Below are 6,000 nucleotides of genomic sequence, written 5' to 3' on the forward strand. Positions count from 1 at the left end.
TCGCCTATTTACTAGCTTTGTCAAAAAAAAAAGTCGTCGCTTTAAGGGGATACTGAACCAAAGAATTTAGTGTCCATAATAAGTGGCGCACATTCTTTCCACGAGCCAGCAGCCGCCGGTGTGCGCGAGCACACACACAACGAAAATGACGTCAAAGACCTCCATTCGCGCTTAACAGGACAGTGAAATGCATGGGCTTCGGGCCAAAGGAGAATAAAGACAGGCTTTTCATCTCTACAAGTGAAAGCTACGTACTTGTTAGGCCATTTAATCGCTTATTTTTTACACCAGACACTACGGTGTAGATGAAAAACTTGTCTTTATTCTCCTTTGGTCCGAAGCCCATACATTTCACTGTCATCTTAACCGCGAATGGAGGTCTTTGACGTCATTTCTGTTGCGTGTGCTCGCGCACACCGGCGGCTGCTGGCTCGTGGAAAGAACGTGTGCCACATATTATGGACACTAAATTCTTTGGTTCAGTATCCCTTTAAATAGGATTGCAGGGCACCTTTAAGTCCAGACGCAGCCGAAGCTATGAGCGCGAGCTCCGGGCTTTCAGCGTCCCTGCCAAGCACGCGCGCTCGTGCAGTGCAAGCACTGTTCAGGGCCATATGCTCGCGCTTGTAGCATCGGCTGCGCCTTGAGCTGAAGCATGGAGCAGTTGCTTCCAGCATACCCCCAAAATGTGGCTGCGACAGGTATCCCAACAATGATGAGGTAGCAAAGAGAGCCCGACGCCAAATCGGGTTTAGACGGCAGATGCTCAGTCAAACCTTCGGGATAGCGTTCCGACTGCCGCCTCCTCGGTCAAGGGCACGCGCAGCCCCGAGAACCCGACCCCGCCGCCAGCTGCGCAATTCTCCGCTATTTTTTTTTTTGGCAACTGTTGCACAACAACGCGGTCCCTGACTCATCGGCGAATGTAAAAGAGCTCCGATGAGAGCTCGATCTCTTGGCGCTTGACAGACCAGGGGCGACTGTCCTGGAAAGCCGAGATGACACCGATCAATCAATCTTCTGTTTGCCGACGGAGCATCAGCTGATTCAGAGAGCCGGGATCGGGGCAATGGCGCGTGGCAACGAGAGACGTTGCGGCGGCCGTCTCGGCTGAGCGTAAGAGATGCCGACCTCTGTGCAAGGATCAACATGTTCTTCTTTCTTCGGAGCGAATCTCTCCCGCTCATTGCCTCTGGGGCCTCTGCGGTCGAAATGAATAAGTCTTTTCCTAAGCCTAAGTTTGGAGAGAAAAGAGGACCGTAGCTTTTCTCGCGGTCGGAGCGTTCGGCGCGTACACACGGGTGACGAAGGACTTGGCCAGCGGCAGCTAGAAAGTGAACAAGCATGCTGTTTATTACTTACAGTCAACAGTTCGACGATGTTTCCAGTAACTACTGAGGTACGGTGTAGCTGAGGCGGCTGAGGTACAGACGAAACAAATCCAATTTCGAGTGGTATCCCCTAGATGGCGGCAGCGGCAGTGCCCGGACACTGCCATAGACCCAATGGAGTCGATTTCTAGGAAAACTGGGCGCTCAGCAGCGCTTCCGTGGTCGGAGGCGCTCATTACTGCAACGAATCGAAGCCTCATTGCTCTATTAGTAGATTGCGAAACTAAAATAAGCAGCTATAATTATGTCCATAAAATGAAGCGCTAACGTATTAATAATTACTTTTGACGCCTTCGAGCTAGGTGGAGCGGCTTCCTAGCCGTTTGCGAAGACAAAGCCGCTCAAAATCCAACATGGCGCAGCCCTTCCGCCGTGCCCTGCCGCTGCTCCCTACCGTGGTACCGCCGGTACCGCGGTAGGTTTTGTTTGGAAATTTGCGGTCCGCGCATGCCGTACCATGTGTTATGGCAAAGAATTGTAAGTTCTGCTTGCCTACCTTGTGTCCAGCAGTTGACAGTCCGTTACTTGTCGTCGGCGTCTTCCAGGGAATCGAAACAGATGCAGCATTTTTCGCACTCGTTGACGCATTTATTCAGTCTTTGCATGACAAGGAAAAACAATTTCAACTGTCACTTTATACAAGCGTTGCTATGCGGAAAAAAATTAATAATGAGCGCAGTATCTACGTTAGCAAGAGGTGCTACAGTGAAGATACAATGTGCGACACTGTTAGCTCGAACATGACATAGCTTTTTCACTTTGAAAGGCTATCGGCGCTAGTTCGCCAAGTGACTACTTATAGTTTCGTAAACCTCAGACGCAACTATGGCGCGAGAATATCGGTCTTCGCGATTGAAAAACACAATAGCCATGTCTCGCTAACATGGTCGATCGTTTCGGTCACGCCGCTATAAATGTCATTTTCGGGGACTGATGTGTGTCCCCATTGCAATTCTAACTCGTCACGTTAAATAAAGAAACCCGAAGTACGTACTATGGACAGCTAGCTTGGGAGCGAAATGGATAAATACATGTTTTTTTTATCTTTTTATTGTGGTCTCTGTAAAGACAAACGCAAAAAATGAGGGGGGGGGGGGGGGGGGGGGGAAATAGTGAGGCAAAAAAGAACGACGAGGGTAGAAAGTTGGGCGAGTTGGTGATTCATAATGATTAAAAAGCGCGACAGGACAACGGACACAGAAAGAGACACAGCACTGTGTCTGTGTCTCCTTCTGTGTCCGTTGTCCTGTCGCGCTTTTTAATCATCATAATCATTTTCAAAAAAGAATAGTAAAGCTCTTCAGCTACGGAATTTACCCAGAGCTGCACAATTGTCAGATATGACAATGGTGACTCAATGGTTACAATTTTCAGGGGTTTCCAGCCTGAATCACTTGCAGTTCTTTCCCTTTCCCAGTTGCAGATGACAAAAATAAACAACATTGTTTATTCTTTGTGATCTTGGCAGGGATCCAAGATTATGGATGACCAACATTATGGAGAATTGTTTTGGAAACTGGAGATGTCCATATTAAAGAGAAAATACTGTAACAGCAAACAGAAATGTCTGTTTCCGTGACATGAAAACACAATAATCATAATTTATGATATGTGTTGCATAGAAGCAAACCCAGTGTGAAGTAAATATGCAGCCTTGCCGGAGAATTGTATGCAAACAGCCCTATTGTTGAGGCAGGCACAAAGCCAGGGGGGAGGCCCGTAGGGCCTAGCCCCCCCCCCCCCCGAAATCTTCCATTTTGCTAGGACCTCCTCTCCCCCCTCCCCCCCATACAGCATTTTGTCATGAGCGGGCCCCCTCCCCCCCGAAACAAAATCCTGGCTACGTGCCTGCAGTGAGGTATGTCTAAGAAGATATTTAAATGGTTATAGGTTGTGGATTCTCAAATACCAACTTGAACGTATATTACGATAAAACATCAATTCTTCAACCTGTGTAATAAGACAATAATGCAAAATTTTAGTGGGTCAGATATTGCCCACCAAAACTTGATATCTTAAAGAGTGAAACTCTCCAAATACGTTGTTTGAATTCTAGCTGCCAAAGGTCCTGTAGTCACTGGTTCGAAGCAACAGATATTTCCCATGAAAAAAACTGTGAGTGCGCAGGCGAGCTAGTGGATGTTGATCATAATGTAGAAAACCTGAGACTGCGATAAAAGCAAGGAAACGGAGTCGAAGAAGAAAGACAGGGGAAAAGAATGTCTCAATGCTCTTTTCCCCTGTCTTTCTTCTTCGACTCCGTTTCCTTGCTTTTACCACAGTCTCGGGTTTTCTACATTAAGATATTTCCCCCCTTGCCCTCCCACCCTAAAAAGAAAACTGCCTAGAGGTTGTTGGCCACCAGCAGGCTAACAACGTGTCTAAATAAAGTGGATGCTCAGAGGCTTCTGTTAGTCTATGATCTTGCTCCATAAAAATTGTGCGAGGAGCAGCCTGCTGACGCAGTGGACAACATTGTCTCTCGAGGGTCTCAAGAAGCACAGCCAAAAGATTTCATGCCTAGTTGAAAGCTCGTGTCATTCTGACTGGTCCATGCAAATAGACAGTTAACACAATGAATTGTAATTCGGGCAAACTTATTTGTTGCTTACTTACAGGCTTGAACCAAAATCTTTGGAGACTTAATAATGTATAGACCTATCTCTCTGTAGACCACTTTGGTATTTCTCATTTCTCTTGGCCTTTTGATGAGCTTCCGATACCTGTCGCTTGCACCGTCAAGTTGAACCACGAGTTGAACCAGGTTTTCTTGGTGTGGCCACCAAGATCCTGTGATGCCCATGGGATGGACCAGCCACTTCATTGCTCTTAATCATTTTTGCTGTATGTGTGTTCTCTATCCTCTCAGGATCTGCACAGGACAATGTAAGAACACATTAGTTTGTCTCGTCACAACACATGAACTTGCAGAAGAGAAACAGGGCTATGAAATATTGCAGAGGGCTGCTCCTACTATCCTTTTGTTTTTGTTGTAATTCTGTTTGCCCCAGCCACTCTCGTTTTACATCACAGTTGATCGTAGATTAGACTGCATAAATCACTACGACAGAACCTAGCATGCTGATGGTTACATATTCAGGAAGCTTGATAGGTTGGCCAACAATCAAGTGCACTTTACAAAAAAGTTACCACGGACATACCTTTTGTCTATTGAGGTTCCCTGTCCCTGAGGCTTGTTGGAGTGATTTTCATGCCTTGAGAATCTGTATGAATACACAAAAAAAAAAAACAAAAAAAAAAACAATGCAAATGATGCTCTTTTCTGTGCAACAAACTAAAAAAAAAAAAAAACAACCTAACGCGAGTTTTAATTGTTTTGAGGGGACTGCGTTGGGAGGTGTAAAAAATTTCGAAAGAATTATACATGAAAGGACGGATAGCACATCTCGCGATCAAGCTCTGCTGTCTGCATTCCACCTTTCTATGTTTTACTATCTAGCTTTCTATTTATTTCTGAAAGAAATAAAACGTGGCAAAACTAGTCGCAGGGCTGTAAAAGAATCTACACGAGATACATTAATAAAAACGAACAGATATTATAAGATGTGAACTCCGAAATATTATAACTGGGAGAATTTACTCGACGGGGATCGACACTGCTGTGAGCGAGATCGACGAGAGGTAGAGGAGGTGATATTTCGCCAGCAGTCTACAGATCATAAAATATTTGCAGGACGGTCTTCATCCACAAAACCGTGCTAAGAACGCTCGCCGAAATGGGTACATCGCAATGAAATCACGGTGACATTTTGTAAATTTCAAAAATGAAACGATATATTCAATTACTTAAAAGAGCACAAAACCCTCAAATGGTGCAATTTGTGGCTGGAAGATCAGCTTAGGAAAAGTTTCAATTGGGGTGAAAACTTTCGAACTCACCGTCGTCAGTTGGGATCCGAACGAACGGGTGCTTCTTGTCCCCGACGCTGCTTGGGCACGACTTTGCGCAACCGCACAAATGAGGTGGTTCAAAGACACGAAAAGCTTTCCACTTGCCCGAAAGTGCGAGGCTCGCGCAATGCGATGATCGGGGCGCCGAAGCTTGACGCTCCGAAGGCGAGCGAAAGAGCAAGCACCGCGCGACCGCGCCACCGAGCCAACCGAGCAGACCCACGGACGCCTCCACAACGGTCCACCGGTTTCAGAACGCAAAGAGCGCAAGCGCGCATGCGCACAGGCAGCGGTTTCGTTTTAGAAACGCAAAAACCAGAAAAAAGCAAAATTTCGAGAGTGTGATGTTGAATTGAACTTTTAAAAAAATATATTATATTTTTAGGAATACGTAATTTGTATTTAGTGAATTAATATGCAGTAATAACTAAAGTTGAATGCGGTTTAATTCATTATTGTTTTGTTTAGTTTTTAGTAATGAGCGCCTCCGACCACGCGAGCGCTGCTGTACACCTCTATGGTGGCGCCATCCGTGTTCGAGCCGCGCAACTCGCTCTGTGTCCGGAGGTTGGCAGCGGTACCTAAAGTGCCTAGATTTTAGAGTGTGACCAGCTGCTTGATTGGGGTGGTTAAGGGGTATTCACACGAGGGAGAAATCCCGGGGATTTCTCCCCGGCACGCGCATCCAACGACGAAA

The 6,000-nt window shown here is 46.2% G+C and overlaps 1 protein-coding gene across 1 annotated transcript in view; it reads right to left on the reverse strand.

Annotated features, from left to right (window-relative positions):
• The window catches only part of LOC8037225 (E3 ubiquitin-protein ligase UBR2), a 122,157-nt gene extending 120,707 nt beyond the window's left edge, over positions 1–1,450 (reverse strand). Inside the window, exon 1 of the mRNA XM_029991547.3 lies at positions 1,363–1,450. The gene's annotated coding sequence lies outside the window, so the exon portion shown is untranslated. The remainder of the gene's footprint in view (positions 1–1,362) is intronic.
• Between the last annotated feature and the right edge of the window lie 4,550 nt (positions 1,451–6,000).

Source organism: Ixodes scapularis, unplaced genomic scaffold (assembly GCF_016920785.2).
Source record: "Ixodes scapularis isolate PalLabHiFi unplaced genomic scaffold, ASM1692078v2 PGA_scaffold4__175_contigs__length_147842914, whole genome shotgun sequence".
Classification (NCBI taxonomy): Eukaryota; Metazoa; Arthropoda; class Arachnida; order Ixodida; family Ixodidae; genus Ixodes; species Ixodes scapularis.